This window comes from Leptodactylus fuscus, chromosome 6 (assembly GCF_031893055.1).
Source record: "Leptodactylus fuscus isolate aLepFus1 chromosome 6, aLepFus1.hap2, whole genome shotgun sequence".
NCBI lineage: Eukaryota > Metazoa > Chordata > Amphibia > Anura > Leptodactylidae > Leptodactylus > Leptodactylus fuscus.
In genome coordinates, this window is record NC_134270.1 from 155,178,724 (window position 1) to 155,205,565 (window position 26,842).

Genomic DNA, 26,842 nt, shown 5'->3' on the forward strand with positions numbered 1-26,842 from the left:
CAAATTCACATTCCCACATCTTTACTCCAGGTATCCATAACAACCAATCACAGGTTTTTCAATGATATCCAAACTGATGATCACATGACACTCATTGACACACACACAAATCACATACAAAATACACCAGTGCAAAGCTGGGCAATTCTTCTGGAGCCAATATACAAACAAAAAAATGAAATACACCCGTGTGACACCTTGTGTCCTCCTGCTAGTGTGTTGATAAACTAGACATCATACAATACACTGTATATCCCTTTATCTTATGTGGCCATGCACACTAAGCTGATGTACTGTACTGTCTGATTCCTCTCTACATCGATAAATAAAGTGAATGGACATTTAAGTACAGTCAAGGTATTGTCAAGGTTGTCAAACAATGAAGACGTATTCCTTTGTCCTCCGAGCACTCTGATAATTTATTTCACAACGGAATGGTAAATCCTATTGACTAAGTAAGATAAGGGCCAGGCAGAGATGACCTCCATGTTTTACATCATAAACATAATGTATGGATGTATAGATTTTACGTGTAGTGTCACATTACTAAAACGTTACAAAACAAAGTCATAGTTTGCAAATTGCAGATTTCATTGATCTATCCTGTGAATATATTTCATTGTTTAAAGGGATTCAATCATTAAAAAGCAATTTTTCTCCCTAACACGTAGGAATAGCCTTAAGAAAGGCTATTTTCCCCCTACCTTTAGATGTCTTCTCCGCGTGCCGTTTGGTAGAAATCCCGATTTTTGTCTGAATGCAAATGAGTTCTCTCGCAGCACTGGGGGCGGGCCCCAGCTCTCAAACAGCACTGGGGGCGGGCCCCAGCTCTCAAACAGCACTGGGGGCGTCCCCAATGCTGCAAGAGAACTCTTCAGTGTTGCCTTTATCTTCTCCTGTAATGGCCTCTCCCCGCGTCTTCTTCCGGCGCTGGCTTCAAACTTCTAGGCATGCACAGTCGGCTCTGTCCGCGGGCCTCAGGCAGAGCCAACTGCTCATGCCCATGGCAATTTTCCTGTAGCTGCTTACACAGTATAAGATGTAAGTGACCATTTTCTTGTGGTTGCTTACACAGTAAACAGGGGTAAGTGGCCACAAGAAAATGGCCTCGGGAATGCGAAGTCGGCTCTGCCTGAGGCCCGATGGAAGAGCCAACTGTGTATGCCTAGTAGTTTGAAACCCAGGATGGAAAAAAATGCAGCGAGAGGTGTCGGAGTTTTCTCTCGCAGCATTGGGGATGCCCCCAGTGCTGCAAAAGAACTCATTTGCATACAGAAGAAAACCAAGATTTCTACTGAACAGCGGCGCGGTGAAGACAATGAAAGGTAGGAGAAGAATAGACTTTCTTAAGGCTATTCCGAGGTGTCAGGGACAAAAAACTGAATTTTAATGATTGAATCCCTTTAATACATAAATGCAGAGCCATAACAATATCAGATCTCCTCCAACTTTTTACATTTTCTTCCTTTCATGGTAAATCCCGGTAAAAAGTTTCATAAATTGCAAAATGAAATTTCCTGTGACTTGTTACCGCTGACAGGTGCTTGATCAATATGACTTTTTATCAGTTTGCTTACCACAGGGGCTTGATATGTGGCGAAAAATGTTCCATTATGAATTATGAAGGAATAAGTGATGAATGAAGCGTTGAATATATGGAGGATCTCAAGAATTCTGATTTTAGATGTTACAGTATTTTGATAGAGAATCTGAAGAAGGATAAGATCTCTTATTCCTTCTGTTTCCTGTGGTCAGATCAGACAGAGGTACGTTTGTAGTGTCAAGATCTCATGTATAACTCCAGCAAATCCTTTTCATGTCAGTCAAAGCAAAAAAAAAGAAAAAGGAAGAGCCTTGAGTTTTCATATTAAGCAGAATCATTTGTAAAACATTAATGCTTCCTGGATTTGTCACATTTTTTGTAAACAGAAATTATTTTATACTGAAATTAGTCACAGACTCAATATTACTATGTCGTAGCTAAAAATCTACATTTTTTCAGTATTTTTCGAGCTCTAAAATTTTATGCTGATTTACAGAGGGTGTTATAAGATGGTAAAATTCTTATATTATGTGGATACATTTAAAAGCATTGTATGATTCTTTATTTTAATGTTTAATAGGGCTGCCATGAACATAAGCAATCCTCACCCACCTCTCCTGGTCTTCTGTTTCTACTCTTCAGTTTGCAGGTCCCAATCCTGTTTGTGCCAGGTGACCATTGCAACCAATCATAGGCCTTAATGGTCAACTCAGAGGCCTACGATTGGCCACAGCGGCAACCTAGAACTAATATGATGTCACTACTAAGGGTTAGCACTGCAGCCTTACAGTGATGGAGTTCTGGGTTCAAACCTGCCAGGAACAACATCTGCAAGGAGTTTGTATGTTTTCCCTGTGTTTGCATGGATTTCCTCCCATTCAATAAAAGACATACTGATAGGGGAAAAAAATGTACATTGTGATCCCTATATGGGGCTCACCATCTACATAAAAAAAGCATGATGTCACTGCAGACGCCAACTAGCACTAGAAGTCCCAGAGAGGGGTCATTTAACATCTCTACCATTGCTTCAAATGGGAGCTCGAAATGTCTGGGACCTCTAGTGCTAGAGGACCTATAAGCAGAAGATTGAAGCTGCCACTGCTGGTAGATTCAGCCAATCCCTTTAAAGTAGCACTCAGGGATTTATTTTACATTTCATGTTAACTAAATAGCAGCACAAGCTGTCCTGGACTGGCTTAGCACCGAGCGGTGGATTGGGGAGGCCGCTGAAGCAGCGCTGCTCCAACGGCCTCCCCTCAGGTTCTCTACCTGCCAGCTCTCTGCCTGCGAACGCCGCTAATCCCCGCCCCCTTTGAGTCACCCCACCCCATTCGCGCTCCGCTCCACCCCCTCCTCCCAGGGGGGGGGGGGGGCAGCTTTCTGTAGAACGCCTCGGGCGGCGAAAGGGGCAGGTTCACCCCTGCTGGCAGCTCTCATCCACCTTCCCTCTTCATCCAACTCTACCTTGTTTCTCTTTAACTCCCTATGGTGCTGCTGGTTATATGGTTTTTACCCTATCTAAGAGTGCAGTAAAAAAAAAAGTAGAGTTCATACAATAGTTGCCCAGTTGTAAACCTTTTATGCTGTTTTAATTTTGTGTGATCAATGTATGCCTCCTGCTTTTAAGAACTGACAGAGAGAAAATAATTATAAGCAGGAAGCAGGGTAGACAAAGGGAAACTGCATCACATCCAGATTCTGGATCTGACAGGAATTCTGTGTCACTCATATACAGTACAAACCAAAAGTTTGGACACACCTTCTCATTCAAAGAGTTTTATGTATGTCAGCTATGTATCCACCTGACTTCTGCACAACACAACTGATGGTTCCAACCCCATTTATAAGGCAAGAAATCCCACTTATTAAACCTGACAGGGCACACCTGTGAAGTGAAAACCATTTCAGGTGACTACCTCTTGAAGCTCATTGAGAGAATGTCAAGAGTGTGCAAAGCAGGAATCAAAGCAAAAGGTGGCTACTTTGAAAAACCTAGAATGGAACCATATCATAGGGGGAGAAGAAGGCAAGATGGCAGACAATGCATAAATTATACACCAAATTATATAGGCATATATTCATTCTCAGTAGAAGCCAGTAGAAACATTTGCGTCAGTAGTGCTTCTTTATATGTAAATGATTTGACTACAGGTTTATTTTGTCTTTTCTTTTTGCTTTTATCATATTAATACAATAAATTGATAGTTTAGCATGAATTCACACTGTGCTTTTTATTTCATATGTTTATGTGAGTGAGAGGTGGCTGTTTAGTATTCTAATTGCACATAAATAAGGCTATAAGGTGACAGTCAAGCAGTTCTGTGTAGTGCACCATGCTGGCTAGCAGCATATCGGTCATGTCAATGCTATTATATCAAGGGATTTGTCAAGAAAACTTCTAAGCAAACAACACAAAGTATTGATAATGGCAATCTCTCATCTGTAGTAATGTTACAGATGTTACACTGTCATGAATTGTAGAAGATTCATTCATGGTTTTGTCACAGACTATCCTTCGTCACCTTTTTTGGGGATTGGAATAATCATCTATTTTTTTGTTAGATTTATGTGTGTCATGGGCAAGCTCAAAATGTAACATAGTGTGGGGAAGGTAACTTGGTAGCAGCATGGGTGTGAACCCAACCAGTCAGAGACAGGGACACAAAATCTGTAGCAAGCAGGTTTATTTAGGAAAAACTGCAAAATAAATAAACCTTTACTTCAAGCACCAAATGAACAAAATAAAATAATGTGAAACAAAATCCTGCTCGTCTGAGCACTAGCTAGATATTAAGCACAAACTGTATGGGGGCTTACTACCAGCCACAAGGATCAACACAATTAGCACAATACAGACTTTACCAGACTCGCAGTGTCAAGACAAACCCAGGCGCCTCATCTCACTCCAAGGACCTGTTGTTAGGATTGGGTCCCGCAGGTTGTTCTCCCGGCGCACAGCGCCACCTGCGGGTCAGTCTAAGTCCAGCTTTCACCCTACTGAGCATGCTCAGACTTTTGGAGCTGCTCACAAGCTAAGTGTCATTTCTCCCCTACTGAGCATGAGTGGTGAGGTCATGACCACCGTCCCTATTGGGCAGGGTCTTCCCTTTAAATAGTGTGAGCCGACGCCCGCCGGGTGCTCACACTTTGTCCAAAGATTGACTGAAAGTCCACAGAAGTTGTTTGACAGTAGTACAGGGACAGGCTCCAGCATTGCAGACAGGTTGTCAGACTAGGCCTCTGTGTGGGGTTCCTCTGCTTCGTTCTGGGTGCTGTTAGTTAGGACCTGTAAATCCTGAACTGTCAGCTCTGCATCAGGGCTAGGAGCAGTAGAGACTGGTCCAGCCTGTGGAGTTGCAGCAGGTTTGGACTCTGAGATAGACTGTCAAACTTCCATGGTGACTCCTAGCTGTTGCAGGAGTACTCCTAGCTGTTTGCAGGAGCATGTGTGTTTGCTGACCTGGGGTGAGTTAACCCTTGGCAGCGTTGTTTGATTCAGCAGTACTGGTGCACCTGGCCAGTGAGCTTAACTGGCAGGGTTTAGTTGCACACTGTTCACATTGAGTAACGCACCACTGCCCGTGTTTGTTGCATTCTGTTCACACTGAGTACTGCGCCGCACCTCGGCCAGTGTTTGTTGCACCCCGTTCACAGTGAGTTCAGACATACAATGGGCCTGTGGATTTCGCTGTAGTGTTCTACAGACTAGCGTTTCTGTCATGACATACCGTTGCCCACTGGGCCTGTGGACCTCGCTGCAGTGTTCTGCAGACTAGTGGTTCTGTCGTTTAAAAAATATTATATATATATATATATATATATATATATATATATATATACACAGAACCATAACACCTGGCCAGAAGTGCTGGTTCTGCAGCCTTTTATGGCCCAGTAAGTAGCCCAGGAACCACACCTGGGGCTATATTCTATCAAAGACTCACACTGGACCACACATAGGTCAGAAATCTGGGGCAGATATACTATAAGTCTAGCACTCTGCTATTCATACATTATTTTATGACTTTAACATTGCCAGGTGCTGAAATAGTCATGCCTGATTTTCATCTAGTATCTACCAAATAGATGACACATATTTGTGATTTATGTTTCCATTGTGCTTTGCTTGATTTCTTTTAGCTAAATTGTCTTCGAGTGTAAAGCTCCAAAGCTCCCAGAATCTAAACTCCTGAAGAAGTGTGTGAACATTCATTGACTTTTATGTAAACCACTCCAGACTTGTTAGACTGTGTCAAAGTAGCCAACCATTACATGATATGGGCCATAGGCACATATACTACAGTAGACCACACACATTTTACTATACGTTACACTGTACTCTCATTCCTGACAAAGAGGAAATTTTTGAGGTCCAGGTGGTATTGTAACAAGTCTTCCATAATTATTGTGAATATATTAATTTTAATATAATGTGCAGAACAGTATCAGCTCATTTGTACAGTACGGTTCCATCCTCAGAAGCTTTGTACTGGGTAACTCATCCAGATGCCACTGGTACATATCAGTGAGATCAATGGTGGCCTCCTTAGGAGAAAGCCAGTTTAGTAAGACCTCACATCTGTGTCTTCACGGGAAATCCGTCGCGTGTGCGTGAATAGAAAACGCTGACCGAGTAGGAGTGCCATCACTTCATTACGTTATGTTCAATTATTTTGTGTTTAATAATTGTAATGAATGTAGATCACTTTGTAGAGAATTCTTCCCTCTGACATTAAAGAGTCTTTTTCTATCGATCAATGTCAAACAAGCCTAATTAAAACCAATGTAATTCAGTGTTGCGAAAGCGCAAAACATGAGAAAGTCCGAGGGGAATGAATAATTTTTTATAAGTAGTGAAGATTACAGCAGGTGGTACCACGTTAATATAGCACCGCGCTGTGTGATAATACAAGGCTGGCATATTACTGTTTCATCACGAATAGGTCCTCCATTATTCATCCATATCAAGTCTCCATGCAAATTTCTAATAGTTCGAGTTGGCAAACATTGTGGTAGATGTACTTATTGCGTCTAATATTTGGAAAGCCTTAATCTAGTCTAAAAATACATGATAGGTATGAAAGTGGATCGTGATTGATGAATCTGATGTGGCTTTAAACACTGTAGTCTAACTTTACACCGCGATAGCGATGGGCGAAGATTCGTTTCCTAAATTTTCGTGAAGTTTTGTTTGAGATTCAATTTGTTTAGTCCTAACCAGAATTGTCTCCAGCATCTTTCAGCCTCCTCTCGGACCCTGTTGAGCCCTGTTATTGGGTTTTTGTTATCACATGGAGGAGATGGACATCATGACTAGAGATGAGCGAGTAGTACTCGATCGAGTAGGTATTCGATCGAATACTATGGTATTCGAAATACTCGTACTTGATCAAGTACCACTCGCTGTTCGAATGTAAAAGTTCGATGCAGAACCAGCATTGATTGGCCAAATGCTATACAGTCAGCCAATCAACGCTGGTTCTTCTCCTACCTTTAGAAGTCTTCTCCGTGTAGTTTCCCCGCGGCGTCTTCCAGCTCTTCATTCACTCAGCCAGGCATCGGGCCTGGGCAGAGCCGACTGCGCATGTCCGCTTGTAGTGTGGGCATGCGCAGTTGGCTCTGCCCAGACCCGATGCCTGGCTGAGTGAATTCAGAGCCGGGGACGCTGCACGGAGAAGACTTCTCGGAGGATCCAGCCCGACCCTCACTCGTGGACTTGGTAAGTATAATTTGATCGAACGTTGCCTACCCCTGAAACGAGCATTTTCCCCCCATAGAATGTAATAGGGTTCGATATTCGATTTGAGTAGTCGAATATTGAGGGGCTGCTCGAAACGAATATCGAACCTTGAACATTTTACTGTTCGCTCATCTCTAATCATGACACTTTGACCTCAACATCATGATGCTTTTGACATCGCCATTCCCCCATGACCTTACTGCTGAGGCGTAACCACAAGTCTCATTGGTGACATACGTCTGCTGATATCACAGAGTAGGCTGAACGATGTTGGAGATACTTGGAATAGAAGATGAACCACCATGGTGAAGCCCAAGAAAAGGGTGAGTATGAGTGTTTCTTTACTTTTCCACATCTGGTCCTCCAATAATTAGACTCTGGTTTCTGTCGAGACTAAAGAATATAACAATGGTTCATTGGTGATGAACTCCAAATATCTCAGGCTCAACCAAACCCAAAAATTTTAGGAAAATTCATAACAAGTTTGCTTATCATTAAATCATGTATTAGTTGGCTACTTTCAATAAAATTTTCTGATAAAATCGAGTGAAGGCCATGAAGTGTCTACAAAAAATACCAAACATAATGCAAAACAAATGTAAATGTCAGTATCTTACCCCTCATTCACATCTGCTTTGGCATTCCATCTAGGGGAATCTGCATTGGGACCCCACCGAACAGAACACCAAACACAATTCCAAGCGCTGTGCAGTAAAAGCACACGGATCCCCATAGACTATAATGAGGTCCGTGTGCTTGCTGTGCGCTGTCCGCACGAATCATGTGGACATGAAAGTAGATTGTGAACTACTTTCCTGTTTGCATGTTCTGTGCGGAGATCTGGTGGCAAACACATGGACCCCATTATAGTCTATGGGCATCCGTGTGCTTTTACTGCACAGCGCTTGGAATTGCATTTGGTATTCTGTTCGGTGAGGTCCTCATGCAGACTACCCTGGACGGAATACCAACACAGATGTGAACCAACCCTTACTTTGTCTTAATGTTCTTCTCAATGCTGTAGGCAACATAAATTGCCTAGACTGCAATACCTATCCCTATTGCTTTGCAAAAATCTGTTGGATCTTTTGAAAAAGTTCTAGCTTTGAACTAGGATGACCAACTATGACTTTGCATTTGTGTAATTCCATCAAAAAATATACCCTCTTATCGGATTAAAAGGGTTTACTGGCCTACAACTGATCCTGCCACATTACGATACTGGAAGCAACTGCCAAGGATGGGACTGGATTCTAGTAATACGTTAAAAAAAAAAAAAAAAAAAAAAAAAACAACCTCATCTACTGTATGGTGGAAGTGCGGGGAAACTGCAACTCGACAGCTACCACTTGAGTAGCATCAAAGCTACTTCCAGTCCCATTATGTACAGCAACTTCCAGTGCCAGGATGTAGTCTGATTAGCTGATGTGTGTGACATCTGAGTGTCCCAATACTGTTGACCAATCTTGTGGATTGGTCATTAGTAGAGATAAGCGAGTAGTGTTCGATCGAGTAGGTGTTCGATCGAATACTACGGTATTCAAAATACTCGTACTCGATCAAATACTACTAGCTGTTCGAAGTTTAAGGTTCGATGTAAAACCAGCATTGATTGGCAAAATGCTATACATTCTGCCAATCAACGCTGGTTCTTCTCTTACCTTTAGAAGTCTTCTCCATGCAGCATCCCCGCGGCGTCTTCCAGCTGGAATTCACTCTGCCTAGGCATCCGGCCTAGGCAGAGCCGACTGCGCATGCGCGGGCATGCCCTCGCATGCGCAGTCGGCTCTGCTCAGGCGTCGGGCCGGGCAGAGCCGACTGCGCATGTGCAGTCGTCTCTGCCTAGGCCCCGATGCCTAGGCAGAGTGAATTCCAGCCGGAAGACGCCGCGGGGGCGCTGCGCCGGGAGAAGACTTCAAGGAGAATCCAGCCCGACCGTCACTCGCGTGGACTTGGTAAGTATAATTTTATCGAATTTTGCGTACCCCTAAAACGAGCATTTCCCCCCATAGACTATAATGGGGTTCGAAATCCGTTCGAAAAGTCGAACAGTGTGTGGCTGTTCGAATCGGATTTCGAACCTCGGACATTTTAGTGTTCACTCATCTCTAGTCATTAGTATAAAAAAAATCTGCTGGGGACAGAAAAACCCTTTATATCCATTCATGATGACTTTTATGAGGATTTAGCAGTAAATTCTCCAATCTGCATCCAATGAAATCTGGTGTAAATGTTGTGGGAAATGATCACCAGTTGTCCCAAGGTGCATATCCCGGTATAGTGTGCACCTCAAACAGAGGAGGCGCGCGCATCCCATAAATAATGCTCACCCACTGCTAGCTCTAGGACTATGAAGACTGTGAGTATTGCCAGTCTTTGGGACAGATTTCTAATGACATTATTTCTTATGTATTCTGTAGAAATAAGACATAGATTGTCCCTAATAGGACTAATCTACATGCATATAGTATATCAATGGCACATCTGCTGCAGAAATAGGATATCTGCAAAGGAGTAATCAGGTTATTACTTATTTTAAGAAAAGTAAGCAGGAGGAAAAAGTCCAGAAAAAGAATCTCCTCTTGAATGCAGATGACACATAATGTGGAGCCTGTTATGTTCTTTGTTCGACTCTATTAGCCCAATTGCATAATATGCTTTGTACGGTTTGGACTAATATTAATGCAATCTTGTCCCCATGCTCTGCTGCCGTCAAGTATGGAAGAATATTCTGGGATAAATCTGCTTTAATTTATGTCAAGCCTCATGACAAGAAGACTTGAGTAATATGAGCCATTCTGGTTACTGGGAATCTGCTATCTGAGGTTATTTGGCCAAGTATCCTTAGCAATCAAACTGACGGACAAGATTCAGCTTTTCAGCTGAAATCTTGATTGCTGCCGTGCTGACAGCACAAAAGGGGAAAAGCTTTCAGGTAGCAGTCAAGTCATGCCATTCCCAATCTGGAGACAAAGACATAGCTAGGCTTTACCCAAGGTAGTCAAAAATACTTGCTGGGCATCATACAGTTACCTTGACAACTATGTAGTCCAGTACACGGTGGAATTTTTCCACATGGATCATACTGCTACACCACATACATGCATAGCACTGTTATTCTGCACATTTACTGTATATACTTTTACTATATGGCACAAACATACTTACACTTGCACATAAATAAAACCTACACAAAGTTACACACATAACAGGACTGCTGCCTGGATCAAGTTACAACAGCCAATAAAGAAGCTTCAGTTGCTGTAACGTGTGCAGTGCATACACATACATAACAGGACTGCTGTCTGGATCAAGTTACAATAGATAGAAATAAGCTTCAATTGCTGTAATTTACTGCAGTGCACTCACATACCTAACAGAACTGCTGAGGGGCCACACGGTGGCTCAGTGGTTAGCACTGCAGCACTGGAGTCCTGGTGTTCAAATCCCACCAAGGGCAAAGAAACCATCTGCAAGGAGTTTGTATGTTCTCCCCGTGTTTGCATGGATTTCCATCCCATATTCCAAAGACATACTGATAGGGAAAAATGTACATTGTGAGCCATATGTGGGGCTCACAATCTACATTAAAAAAAAAAAAAAAAAAAACTGCTACATGGATCAGGCTACAACAGCCAGTAAGAAGTTTCAGTTGCTGTAACTTACTGAAGTGCATTCACATACATAACAGGATTGCTGCATGGATCAAGTAACAACAGCCAGTAAAAAGCGTCAGTTGCTGCAACAGTGCAGAGCATATACATACATAATAGGACTGCTGTCTGGATCAAGTTACAACAGCCAGTAGGAAGCTTCAGTTGCTGTAACTTACCACAGTACAGTGCATACACATACATAACAGGACTGCTGTCTGGATCAAGTTACAACAGTTAGTAAGAAGCTTCAGTTGCTGTAACTTACCACATTACATACACATACATAACAGGACTGCTGTCTGGATCAAGTTACAACAGCCAGTAAGAAGCTTCAGTTGCTGTAACTTAGTACAGTGTATACACATACATAACAGGATTGCTGCATGGATCAGGCTACAACAGCCAGTAAGAAGCTTCAGTTGCTGTAACTTACCACAGTGCATACACATACATAACAGGACTGCTGTCTGGATCAAGTTACAACAGTTAGTAAGAAGCTTCAGTTGCTGTAACTTACCACAATGCATACACATACATACAAGACTGTTGCATGGATCAAGTTACAACAGATAGAAATAAGCTTCAGTTGCTCTATGTTACCACTGTGCATTTACATACATAATAGGACTGCTGCATGGATCAAGTTACAACAGCCAGAAAGAAGTTTTGGTAGCTGTAATTTACTGCAGTGCATACAAAAATGGGAGTGGCAACACAAAATTTCCAGAGGCTCATGTTCTGCCCTCACCAACATCGCTATCTGACTGCATGTGGAGCAAGTTCCCAGTTACCCCCTAATTTTAATGCTAATGAACACAGAGGGAGTCAAATTCCCATCTTCAATCTCTATCCATTGTCATCTGTTTCTGTGTCTGGGCTCAAATAATACATCCTTTATACAAGAACACCCTGCCATGTCCGTCCAAAGTAGTTAAAGGACAAAGAGTTACAGCTGTGAACCTAGTGTAAAATATTCCCAAGTAATGGAACTAGAGTTTATGCTGCAGAACATTACAGTAAAATAATCTACCTACAATCCATCACCATTCTGTCTGAGTGAGTCTACGGCACCTCCGAGCCATCCCCAAGGCAGGTTACCACACCAAATCTGGTGTCAGAGGATGGGTGCACATGAAGACTAAAGACCACACCAGCAAACCTACACCAGACAGAGGGTAACATACAAGCCACGTCAAAACTAGGACAGCACATGAGTATCTAAATCGATTGCAGAAGAATAAGCAGAGTCCAAGCCAGGGTCAAGTCCAGGAGTTCATGGATAAAGACAAATCAGTAAAACATCTGATAATCAGGAAAGAAATCAGTAACCAGGATTACAGGTGAGTACTGAAAAAACAACCTTGACTTGTAGGTATGACAACTTTAAGCACTGAAAAGAATAATGGAAACAATTAGGACTACACATATTCTGGAATTTGAGGTTGTGGAATAGCCCACCCCCAAGAGCTGGTCACAGCAGTAACAGCTAGTAGCTTCAAAAAAGGCTTAGATATCTTCTAACACCAAAAATAGCATTAATGCTTATGCAACGGCATCAAATTCTTGTTTTCCGTTCTCCTTTCGTTGAACACCGTGGTTGGCGTTGATGGCCCCTACTAACTAATTATTACTAATTATGTAACTGTTTACAAAGTTTGCATGTAGCCTTCACACTGTTCTTTAGAAGATGCATGGCATGAGCGTTGAGATTAGCTTTAGCTATATTTTGGAACAAACAGCATATAATAAAATACAAACTCAAAACTTCCACGATAAAGCCTATTAATATACTATACTTGTCTGGCGTTCCATAACATTTAGCATAGGAATACAGATTTGATGTAAACGTATCAGAGTCTGACAAGTACAAATCTTGTGCAAATGTAATTAGAAGATTAGAAGAGAAATATTTGATATAATCTGAACATAATTTATTACAATATTCAGGATTAGGGAGACAAAGGCTAGAAGATGAACTGTCTAAAAGATGAACCGTTCACCAGATGGAAATCAATATCCTAGTAGAGCTATGTAAGATTCTAAACCATAGAACTATATAGAAATACTAATTATTTCCAGAGAAAACTTGGACTCCTGTGTAAAAGGTGCAAATTAATAATCTAATTCAGTGTTAAAACATTAACATTTAGCATAATGCACATGGTCAAGAATCAAGTTGTTGCAAACCGTTCTGTTAGTGATAGGACGCCATTTGATCCTGGTGGCCTATTCAGGTATTCTTTTTGTTTTAGTTCTGACTCTATTTCTATGCCACATTCTGTTGCTCCAGCAAAGCAATGTCTAACTTTACTTGGTTCTGAGATTTAGTGCTACTTAACTGTTCTGGGTGAGCTTGTCAGATCTGCCAAATATACTCACTCTTTTCCCTACACTGTGATGGTGGAAGAATCCCTCTGGTCAGTGGTATAACTACCTGGGTTGCAGTGGTAATGGCTGCCACAGGGTCCAGGACATTAGGGGGATGTTTAATATTCCATAACCCCAGCAGGTAATTGGCCCTATTTACTTACTGATCCCCACTCCTGCTCATGGCCACCTGCAATTCCCTTTCTGTGGATGCAGAGGCGGCTGTAAGTAAGAGCAGGGATCAGTAAGTAAGATGGTGGGCCCACAAACATACACTACTATCATTAAACTTGGGGGTGGGGATGATGGGGTCTTTTCAGACCCCACAATATAATGATCGGAGGGTTAGGGGAGTTTAGGGAACATAAAAAACACTCTTACTTACCTCTTTACCAACACTGAAGATCAGTGGGAAGTACGCTGGAATAATAATGTGTGCAGGGGCCCCTATGGGGCATAATAGTGTGTGCAGGGGCCACTATGGGGGATAATACTATGTGCAGGGGCCAGTAAGGGACATAATACTGTGTGCAGGGGCCACTGTGGGGCATAATAGTGTGTGCAGGGGCCAGTAAGGGACATAATACTGTGTGCAGGGGCCAGTAAGGGACATAATACTGTGTGCAGGGGTCACTGTGGGGAATAATAGTGTGTGCAGGGGCCACTATGGGGCATAATACTGTGTGCAGGGGCCACTATGGGGCATAATAGTGTGTGCAGGGGCCACTATGGGGGATAATACTGTGTGCAGGGGCCACTATGGGGGATAATACTGTGTGCAGGGGCCAGTAAGGGACATAATACTGTGTGCAGGGGCCACTATGGGGCATAATAGTGTGTGCAGGGGCCACTATGGGGGATAATACTGTGTGCAGGGGCCACTATGGGGCATAATAGTGTGTGCAGGGGCCACTGTGGGGCATAATAGTGTGCAGGGGCCAGTAAGGGACATAATACTATGTGCAGGGGCCAGTAAGGGACATAATACTATTTGCAGGGGCCACTGTGGGGCATAATAGTGTGTGAAGGGGCCACTATGGAGCATAACAGTGTGCGCAGGGGCCACTATGGTGCATAATAGTTTGGTGTAGGGGCCACTATGGAGCATAATACTGTACAGTATTTGTATTACTTTCTGACTTCTGGTTATTCCTGACTATGCTTCTGCCTTGATACTGGGTTATTACATTTAGTTCCTGAACCTCATTACAGTCTTGCTCAGGTGACTACACTCCAGTCCTTTTCCTTTGACCACATTCCTCTTCTGGTCTTTGAGATCACGTTCCTGTGCTGTAACAAAGTTTGTATTTCTGGACACTGCTCTTGGTGTCTCTTTGTTTCTGCTTTAGCCTATTTCTGGACATTGCTCCTGATATTTCCTTGTTCTGACCTTGACCCTTGACTGCTCCTGGACCCTGTCCCTTGCAAGCTCTGATTCTGAGTCTGATTTGTGACTGGTTGCTGTTCTTGGTATCTCTTTGCTACAACTGAGGATTATTTCTGGTCTTTCACTGTTATCTATGCTCTTGTTTGTAGCTCTGGTCCATTCCTAGTTTCCATGATGCTATCTCCAGCTCCCGGTCTGTTCCTGGTGTCCACCATCTTGTTTCCACAATACATATTACACATTTCTGGTTTGACACATGGCCATCAGCTGATCAGCAGGTTAGTTTTAGTCTTAGGTCTATTCACATGGAGGAAAATGGTGAGGAATTTGGTGTGGAATTTCAGTGCTGAAAAAAAAACCTCCCTTTGACTTCAATGGGTTCCTTTTTCTGCTTAGGGTCCATTCACAATGAGTTTTTTGGCTAGGATTTTGTCGATGAAAAAATTCCCTTCAGGAATTAAGAAATGTTTTTTTCTTCCAGCACAGTGTATGGACCTTGAAAAAAACACTAGCGATTTTTTTCCATGTGGTTTTTGCCAATTCCACGTGGATTTTCCAATTTTCCGTGGATTTTGAGCAGTGGCGTAACTAGGAACGGTGGGGCCCCATGGCGAACTTTTGACATGGCCCCCCTCCCTGACCAACGCCGCCAAAGACCCCAACTGACCCCAACCACACACATTCCTGCGCTCTCTATTATTCCCCTTAGTGACCCCTGTACACAGTATTATGCCCCGTAGTGGCCCCTGAACACAGTATTATAACCAATAATGGCCCCTGCACACAGTATTATTCCCCATAGTGGCCCCTGAACACAGTATTATAACCAATAATGGCCCCTGCACACACTATTATGCCCCACTGTGGACACCCATGAACAATTATTATACTCAGAGATCTTTTCCGAGACCGAGAGGGGAGATTCAAACATAAAATACACTCTTACTTACCTATCCCCGTCTCCAGCGCCCCGGGTCATGTGACGTCAGGGAGCGACTAGAAGTAGGCCCGAACCTACCCGGAGCGTTTAAAGGTAAATAACATGGTTTTTTATGTTCCTTACCTCCCCTGGACCTCCGATCATTATACTTGGGGGTCTGAAAAGCACTATAATAATAGTGCTCCTGGGACCCGCGGCGTTATTTACCGATCCCGGCCACTGCCAGGATCAGTAAGTAAATAGGGCCCATTACTGGCTGGAGTAACTAAGTAATTAAGAAAGAAAAAAAAAACATAGGGGTGGCGGCTGTTTCCGGGCTCCTAATGTCCCGGGCCCTGTGGCAGCCACTACCCCTGCTACCCTGCTAGTTACACCACTGGCATTTTGGTTTTCCCCGCAGCACTTTTCACAGAGAAACCTCTGAGGATTTTCTGCTTCCATTACACCTATAGGGAAAGTGCCGGCATTTCTGTAGGTATAGTTGACATGTTGCGATTCCTCAACAGTTTTGTAAATCTCAGCGTGTATTTTCTAGAATCCCATCCACTTTACAGGGACTGTAAAATGACGCGTTTTTTTCTTCTACCTTTCCGCCACCTGGGGCCCCAGTTTAATAGATTATTTTCCCGTCAATGACATAACGCTACATGGCAGTGCTTCTATTAATATGGCATTTCCCAGCACTATTGCGGAGGACTCAATTTTTTATTCTAAAAAGGCATTTCATTCTACTAATAGCAAAACAATCTATTCATTTGCCTCACTTTAAACATGCCTTATTTGTTCCATAAAATACAACGTACCAAACTATTGTACAACGAATAATAATATTTAGGCCCTGAAAAGATGATACCCAGAACATTGTGTTCTAAATACAGCGAGCGGGTAATTGAAACAATTTTTTATTAAACGTTTCTTCAGTTTAATAATACAGAACAGTAAAGCGCTTCTAGCCGGGGGCACCGCGTACCCGAGATCAGATTGGCGGTAATATCTTCAGAGTAAATAACATCAGCAGTTTAATTATACAATAATAAATGCATTAATTTTATTTTAATTCTGTCCCACGTGGATATTATAAAAAACAGGTGTGAGGCCGGTGACAATAGAAAGATTCGCCCTCGCCTCATTTTATGGATCGCTAGCTGCTGCTTTTTATTCTTCTTGTTAAACTGATGACTTTTTTAGTGCCACCGAGATGTTCTATTTAGGGCCGAGCGCTTTATTTTTCTCGACGACCACAATTGGAATTTATTAGGACCAACAATCCAAATTAAATTCGATTGGACGTAAAGATTCTAGCAAATAGATATTATAGCCTATCGTAGCTTACGGCTTATGCAAACAGCAAAATCCTCTCCAGCGAGATATGAAGACTCTAGAGCTTGGAGTTGCATGGATTCGCAACACCGCAGGTCAGCACCGCACCTCCCATGAGGCGACCTGAAGCGACCGCTTCAGGCGGCGCTATGCCAGGGCACCGGGGAGGGCGGCATTTTTCCTCCTAAGCCAGTCCAGGACAAGTTGTCCTGGACTGGCTTAGCGTCACCGAGCGGTGGATTGGGGAGGCTGCTGGAGCAGCACTGCTCCAGCGGCCTCCCCTCATGCTCAGGCAGAGAGCAGGTCCTCTCGGGGCCTGCTCTCTGCCGCTCCGCCCTGCCCCCTTCGCTCCACCCCACCCCCTTCGGGGCGGCCTTCTTTAGTCCGCCTCGGCGGCGAAACATGCAGGTTCACCCTTGCCGCAGGTGGTGCTTTTCCTGGACTACACTGCGACTTTTTGTAGTGCTACTATTTGGTTTTAACCATTTAGTTACAGCTGAATTAATTCCAATTAATTGCACTGAACTCTTGAGAACTTCCACCACGAAATAGTTAAAATCGGAATCAACCTACCACTTTGTGGAACACACAGCTTTTTTGTTGCATATTTTGTTGTGGTTTTTGAGCCAAAGCCAGGACTAGATTGAGCAAAAGTTAGAGGTATAAGGGTAAGTTCACACAGGAGTTTTTTGGACCGGATTTTGATGCAAAGGCCACCTCAGAATCCAGTACAAAAAATAGCTAGCCGGGACTAGATGCCAGTGCAGTGCCTACAGTGCACCGTTATCCAGTCACAGCATTCTGCTCTGGATTAGGCCCAAATGAATGGGCCTAGTCAGGAAGGAGTGTCGCAAGGCGGATATCTGCGGCTGAATCAGCCGCGGAATCCGCTTGAAGAAAGGGCAGGTCGCTTCTTTTTTCTGCAAGCGGAAACAAACCACTCGCGGAAAAAGGAAATGACCAACTGCCATTGAGTTCAATGGGAGATGGTTTTTTTGAGCCCGATTTTGACGCAGATACCTTGCCAAAATCCTGATCAAAAAGTCCCGTGTGAACCCAGCCTAAGAGCTTTCTACATATTTCCGATTCCATTGGTAGCCACTCTCCAAGAAAACACAACAAAATATGCAGCAAAAAAAAGTTGTTTCTGCAATGTGGGGCCTCAGCCTAAAAGTACTTCATAGGACTTATTTTGTCCCCCATTGACTCAATAACTTTTTTCTTACTGTTACTCCCCTTTGGTTCAGGGGATGTAATGCTTTGGGTACTACACTCCATGTGTGGTGGTCCTGCCCTCATGCTATTGGTTGGCTATCCATAGGATTGCACAGTGACTTTTTGTACAGTCCCTCCTATTTCAGGCCCCCTTATTCCTTCTTATTTTTTTTATGTAGATTGTGAGCCCCATATAGGGATCACAATGTAAATTTTCCCTATCAGTATGTCTTTGGAGTGTGGGAGGAAATCCATGCACATACGGGGAGAACATACAAACTCCTTGCAGATGTTGTTCCAGTCAAGATTCAAAACCAGGACTCCAAAAGCCACAATGTAAAGCCACACTGCTAATCACTGAGCTACTGTGTTGCCCCCCTCCCCTTATTCCTTCTTAATCTTAAATGCCCTAACTTGAAATTTGCCCAATTTAAGTTACTCCAATGTATTATATTAATGACCCAAATTCATGTCACCTCCAACTGGAGAAAACGAGTTGATACAATTATGTTTATGAGATTAATGTAACCATTTCTGATACCTGCCCCATCTTTGAACTATGTGACTGGATTGAGTTCTCACTCCCCCTACTTCTACCCTCAGACAGGTTCTTATCATTTACTTTCTCCTACGTTTATACGTTGTGGTGCCACTCTTTCCCCCTTCTCCTCTTTTCCATTCTCCCCCATCCCAGGATAAACTATGTATGTATGTATGTATGTATGCTTGCATTATTTATTTCCTCCGTTTCCCCTTGGTATGTTATATGCATTACCTTGATATACTGTATATATGCTGTATTTGACATTTCATATTGTTATCGTGTCGCATTGTACCTGCATCTTGTTGCTATATTGTTTACTATTTTTTTTCCTCTTGCAATAATGTAAAACCTTTAAAACTAAATAGTTAAAATAAATCAATAGTGCTATAAAAAGATGTAGTGTAGCCTTGGCCTAAAGCGTACTTGAATTTTCATGAAAGTTGAAATATGTGCAGGTATTCTGCTCCCTGGCTATATAAGGGAGCCTTCACATGGAGTTACGCTGCGCTCATTCTGAACATAAAAACACGTTCAGAATGAGCGCGTAAAAAGCAGCTCCCATTGACTTGAATGGGAGCCGGCATACGTGTGCTACCCATTGAAATCAATGGGAAGCCTTTTTGGTACTTTTCCCTTATCAGGGCAGCATCACAGTTCAGCATCAGCATCGGGACATGCTGAACTGCTGACTGCTGGCCCGATGCTGGTTGGCACTGGAGCGGTGTATAAAGGAGCAGCGGATCACAGGATGCCAGAGAAGGGCGCCCAGACCCTGTCCTCACTCGTGGTGCGGAGAGGATGGTGGAGCCCGTCCTGGTGTGAGCGGTGTGCCACCGTGACAGATGCTGTGTGCGTATCACTGCAGCCGCAGCATCAGGGGGTGACGTCCTGCTTCACAAGCTTGTGCTCACCAACAATCTCCAAGTCAACCCACGTCCCACGTGGGTTGAATTGGGGATTGCGGTGATTGTTGGTGAGCACAAGCTTGTCAGCAGCCGGGCTGCACGTCCCAGTGCTCGGAGGACACGGTGAAGCCGGACGTCACCCCCTGATGCTGTGGCTGCAGTGACACGCACACAGCATCTGTCACAGTAGCACACCGCTTACACCAGGCCAGGCTCGATGTCCCGATGCTGATGCTGAACTGCGATGCTGGCCCGATAAGGGAAAAGTAGCAAAAAGGCCTCCCATTGATTTCAATGGGTAGCGCACGTATGCCGGGTCCCATTCAAGTCAATGGGAGCTGCTTTTGACATGTTCATTCTGAACGGGTTTTAAGTTCAGAATGGGCGCAGCGGAACTCCGTGTGAAGGCTCCCTAAGTCTTCATACACGGTGTCGTAATAGTTTTTCTGCAGCTAACAGAACCATTGTTGAGGTTTTTACAATACAGAACAGCTTGCTGCTCTCCACTATCCATTACTGCCACTACTAATTTTCTTAAATGTAATTCTGCTATATGTATATGAGTAATGGTAAAATAGCAAAAACATAGCTCAGTAAAGCCCAAGTGAACAAAATCTAGGAATTCCAGGGAAACTGGAATGCAAATCCAGGTTATGATGCAGCTAAACAGATCCCTGGAGCAGATAAAAAGAGATCTGAGCACAATAAGGAAAGCTGCTTGTTGTTTATGACTAACATCCCTTCAGCAACAACACAAACAGCTAGTCAGAAGTATATAGACGTATTTAATAGAAGCTGCAAGATACTCTCTGTGTCTGCAGTGTACAGAGAGAAAAAGTTATCTGCAGACATGTAGAGCCTGTGGGAAGATCCAGCCCCTCCCCCCTCCATTTAACTCATGAAGGGATGCCAATCCCTCCTACCTTCACTCACTGTGATCCCATCTTGAATTTGTAAGTAACTAAGGACCAAACTTCCCTAGTAACAAGGAGAGAACAGACAATCAGCTAAAAGAGAAACACCTATTGAAAGCAACTTTAGAGAGGCTTTTTAGCAGAAACAGCCACATTTATTAATAAAGTGCATTCGATTTTTTTGAGACTTTGTGCGAGGAGGTGTAGTAGAAAAGCTGTTGCATCGTCTATTGTCTGCAGAGAAGGCAATGATGGGGTTCTGTGGTGTTATCTATACAGATGTTATCTTTTATTATATGCAAGTTTTTGCATTCTGGGGTTTAGCTGTGATTCGAAACAAATTGAGGCAAAACCAGTGAAAAATTACAATAATTTGTACATAACAATATTGCAGCAAAAACTCAATAGGTATAGGAGTTATTATTATTATTATTATTATTATTATTTCTTTATTTATTTCTTTATTTTGTAAAATGCTTTAGGAACCTTCTTCAACTTATCATAATATACAATATACAGGTAGCGTTGAGCGAATAGTATTCGAAACTATTCGTCGAATACCTCGCTCCCATAGAAATGCATTTAAGCGACCGAACACCAAGGGGTTAAGCGCAGTGGATATTTGCTGGCCGCTAACACGCATTCCTATTAGAGATGAGCAAACAGTAAAATGTTCGATATTCGATATTCGTTTCGAGTAGCCCCTCAATGTTCGACTACTCGAATCGAATATCGAACCCTATTATAGTCTATGGGGGGAAAATGCTCATTTCGGGGGTAGGCAACGTTCGATCAAATTACACTTACCAAGTCCACGAGTGAGGGCCGGGCTGGATCCTCCGAGAAGTCTTCTCCTTGCAGCGTCCCTGCGGCGTCTTCCGGCTCTGAATTCACTCTGCCAGGCATCGGGCCTGGGCAGAGCCGACTGCGCATGTCTGCTTGTAGTGCGGGCATGCGCTGTCGGCTCTGCCCAGGACCGATGCCTGGCAGAGTGAATTCAGAGCCGGAAGACGCCCCGGGGAAGCTGCACGGAGAAGACTTCTAAAGGTAGGAGAAGAACCAGCGTTGATTGGCCGACTGTATAGCATTCGGACAATCAATGCTGGTTCTGCATCAAACTTTTCCATTCGAATAGCGAGTGGTACTCGATCGAGTACGAGTATTTCGAATACTGTAGTATTCGATCGAATACCTACTCGATCAAATATTACTCACTCATCTCTAATTCCTATGGGAGCGAGGTATTCGACGAATACTATTTGCTCAACACTATATACAGGATATGCTATAATAGGAAAAGTAATAATTTCAACACATATATATATATATATATATATATATATATATATATATATATATATACTGCCTAGTGTATGTTGTCATCTTTAGGAACATGCTCATATATAGTAATAATTATTGAGAAATTGGGATGTCACCACTTGCCAAAATTCAGTAATCACGATCTGAAACATCATAACTAAATCCAAACAATAGTTAACCATGGAACCGTTTCATGCCCTCATAAATCCTTATTCTCATAAATATAAAATGAAAGAAAATATACCTACACATTATAATAAATGGATTCCTCCAGAATAAATAACATAAAATAATATGAACACATTTTATAGATAGATTTCTCAATGCAACTGAAAACAAGGCTCTAAAAATTATAATAATAAAAATTATAGTCTGCCTCTGCCGTGTCAAATTGGGGTAAATCGGGCCCATGAGATAGAGTAATTGTGAGGGCCACTTCCATGGATGCAGAACAATGCATGTTCAATTCTAGCTCCGAATTATCTCTGACATACAGTAATTCAAGCAACTCCCAAGGCTCCCCGATGCTCAGTTTTTCTTCCATGTTGTTCAGATATTTAAATCAGTAAATTTCATAGAATTGCTAAATAGGAGCAGATTCCGATATGTGACATGTACGTTATACACCGGTTACACGTCTTATGCAGGAACTGTCTGAATGTCTGTTACGAAATACATGAAGGCAATGGTAATTTACACTGTGAAAATGATAAGACTATCTACTGTATAAACAAAAGTGTCATTCAGTGTGTCTATAGTAGTGTCAAACATGAAGTAATATAGCAGACACACAAATAATGCAAACGTATACATATAAATAATTCCTTCAAGTACTATACATATAGATGATACGAGTATAAGTTATACATATAAATAATTCCACCAAGTACTATACTTAAAGATAATATGGCTATAAGTTATACATATAAAAAATTCCGCCATGTACTATACATATGGATAATGCTAGTACACTGTACAAATATTACAGCTATATATAATACATATAATCAATGCAACCTTATACTAAACACATAAATAATACTAGAGTTACAGTTTTATGGGCAGGGTTAAGGGGATATCGTCAATGCTTAGGGAGAGACCACCATGTAGGTGTGTGGAGTCTTATTAAGCCATATGTGCTGCACTGAGGAATCATGGGAAGAATATGCAAATCTGTGTTCCATGATGTAAAAAGGAAGACAGTGCCTCAGTGCAGCCCACTAGGGGGCGCTCCCTTTAAGATCATGCCCGACCTTCCCAGAGGCCTTTGCTGCAATGATGTGGGATTTTACCAAGTACATTCTCTCAGAGACTCAATATTAATACATTCACACACATACATATAAATTATCCATGCTCATAAACCCCTTACCCTTGGTTTACATCTGCGTTCGGTAATCCATTCGAGGAGTCTGCATGGGGAAAACACCCCCCCCCCCGAACAGAATACCAAACGCACTGGCAAGTGGTGTGCCAGTGAAAGCACACGGACCCCGTAAACTATAATGGGATCCGTGTGCTTTCCGCACGATACATGCACGAGTCTTCTCCTCACTGCGTCCCCGCGGCGTCATCCGGCAATGAATTCACTCTGCCAGGCATCGGGCCTGGGCAGAGATGACTGCACTTGCCCGCACTACAAGAAAACGGCCGCTTACAGTCAAAGCGGCCATTTTCTTGTAGCGCGTGCATGCGCAGTTGGCTCTACCTAGGCCCGATGTCTAGCAGAGTGAATTCAGAGCCGGAAGACGACGCGGGAACGCAGCAAGGAGAAGACTTCTAAAGGTAGGAGAAGAACCAGCGTTGATTGGCCGACTGTATAGCATTCTGCCAATCAATGCTGGTTCTGCATCCAATTTTTCCATTCGAATAGCGAGTGGTAGTCGATCAAGTACGAGTATTTTGAATACCGTAGTATTTGATCGAATACCTACTCGCTCATCTCTATTTATCAACTTTTCATGAAAACTCAGATCCCCTTTAAGTTGTGCGTACCAGAGATCCCTTGTCATCCAGAACGACAGACAAAAACAACACCTTCCCAATAAACAGGGGTCTACCTTCTATATTTCCTAATACCTCACTGTTTTATCATATATTTATCACGCTGCATGTTAATACATAGCTTTTATTTTCTTCCAATGTTTTGACTAGGTAAGGGAATGAGTTGGATTTATTATGTGCTATTTATAACGTCGGCACCCATTTTACAGCTACATTTGGCACACCACCAACAAAACTTGCAAAGTTCTGAAGACAAGTATTTGACAAGAACATCTATTTAATAAATGCACCCCATTGTTTCGCTGTGTTCTTACACATACACAATTAAATGTCTTCGCAGTCTGTGTGGGAAGACGTCTAAACAGTCTCGATGTGCCAAATCATTACAGTATATTGTTGATCCATCGCATTGTCTATGAACGTCTTGGGACATTTGACACAGAAGGATGCGCGGATTGACGTTGTTTATAATTTCGGCATATTCCGGGTTTGGAGGGGTAAATGGGAAGGCTATAATTCATTGAAATCCAAGTTATATGTTGTATCTGAAATGCACTGATAGGTCATTTTGTTTGATTTACTATGGTTAGCGAGTCATGAATATCTATATCTAGTGGCAGCCCATTTATATTTTGTATCAAGGGCTGTAATCACGAGATTTGCTTCCTGCTCCCCGCAGAGCGTCATTAGCACAGAATGCTTCACAGCTGTTGTAAAAGATAAGGGATGCCACGCACCGAGCACTGGAACGTTCCTAGATCATTGTCATAAAAATGGCTGCTGGTAGATAAAAAACTCTATATGGCTCTATTCTAACTTATTTCTGTTTATCCTTTATATCACGCCCAATATGAGCGGAAAAAAATAAATAGATAACGTATAATCGAAGATTACATCATTTTAGAGGGAAATACTGTATATGTGTGGCTGAGCCAAAAAAGTATCCACAGTCTGGCTATAGATTGTATGCAGCTTTCAGAAAAGACAAATATATGATTTTGTTTTATATTATAATGATCTAGGCAAGCTACTGACCCCGAGGCCCCTTACCCTGAGTATTACCACATCGTGAAACCAACCAGTTTAGGCTAAAGCCCCACGTTTCAGAAATGCAGTGTTAGGTCTCGGTCTGCAGTGCACAAAGGCTACTGGTCCACTCTGCTCTTTGTGCTGTGTCTGGCGCTTCCAGTCCCTAGAAAGGGAGGACGGGGACCGCTGCAATAGTCTGGGGGTTGCCAGTCTCCTCCTGGGACCAGAACCAGCACTTCCGGGGTCATGTAGTCAGGGGCAGGCCGAAAGCCATTTAGGCCTCATTCTGGCTCTGGCCTGCCACTGGTTATTCAGCTCTCCCTGAACTCCTGTTCTTGTCTGTCCTGCCTTTCCCTACCTCCTGTGGTGTTCCTGATATCAGGCCTCCATGTATGACCCTGGTTGCCTTCTAGACCATCTCTTCTTGACCTGTGATTCAGATACCTCATGACCTCCAGTGTATGACCCGGGTTGCCTGAAGACTACCTCTCCTTGACCTGTGACTTGGTACCTCGTGTCCTCCAGTGTATTACCTGGCTTGTTCGACTACATCCTGGCTATCGCTGGATACTGCGTGATCTCCTGAATACCGACCTGGCCTGTACGACTACCCTGCAGTGCTTCTGCCATCCCCTGGCAATCATCCATTACTGCACTCAACCCTGCTGACCAATCTGTTTCTTCACCCACCTAGGTGACTGGTTTTTGAGTTTTCTGGTTCCACTGTAACTTTGGGTGGGCTGGGCGTGTGACGCTCTCTGGGCAGCTATGTTCTGGGTCCCAAAATTTACCAGTCCATCTCCACCATCAGGAGCTCCAGCAAAGACCTCTGAAGCCTGGTTTTGCTCTGGTCTGGAAAGTGTTGGATGCTCAGTGCAGTTTTGTCTCGGCATGCACGGGGGGCTGGTTGCCCGGGACTAACTGTCTGTTATATATATATATTGCACTAGGCTCCTAACAAGCCGCTTTTGCTGTTGCAGATTGTGTTGCAGTTGTTTGAGCCAAAGCCAGGAGTGTATTGAGAAGAAGGTAGAAGTATAAGAACTTACTTTATAGTTCCCATTCCTTTTGTAGCCATTAATGGCTTTGGCTCAAAAAACCTAAACAAAATTTGCAACAAAAATACCTGCGTTTCCGCAACGTGGGGCCTCAGACTAAAAATCCCATATTCTGAGCAGGTCATGACTTATCTATGGAGGCTAACATCCTGATGTAGCGTCGTTGCGTTGTCTGGATGTTCTTACGGTAGGTTCCTGCTAGTGTTCAGCTCTTGTGTAAAATATGATATGTATATTTTACATAAGAATACCTGCTTTATATGGAGTGAAAAGCAGAAGTCCTGTGTAAGTTACACTGGTGTAAACCCCGCGTTATAGTTTCAGCCTCACATGGTAACATAGGACATAGGAAATAAGTTAGGATAGAACTGCGTCTTCTTATATGTAAAGCCGTCCTATGGACAGTAACTTTGTACTGGGATCCTTTACATAGCGGGGGAGGCAGCCATACTAGCGGGGGAGGCAGCAATACTATTGTATTTTATGTAGTACTGCTGCCTCTCCCTCTATAAGTAATCCTGTCTATAGTCATTTTACAAGGATGCTTTACATGGGGAAAGAGGCAGCAGTCCTATGGTAATGTATGACTATGGCCTTTTCCCGTGGGCCACTCGTACCTACTTGAGAACGTCTACAAAATGGGGCCACTTATACATTTTCTCCCAGGGCCACTTTCAGCTTCCAAACCAGCTTTGCACATAAGGCTTCTTTCAGAGAACCAAACGGTAGCCTGATAGGGCAAGATCAGTTTACAACTATGGTCATTGTTGATATCAGTCATGGATGGGGATGGGCGTCTTCATGGCTAACACTTGTGCATCCTTCCGTGGACTTCTCTTTGAATTCATATAGATTTCTTTATGACAAAACCCTTCTCCAAACTGTGCATGTCTTTGA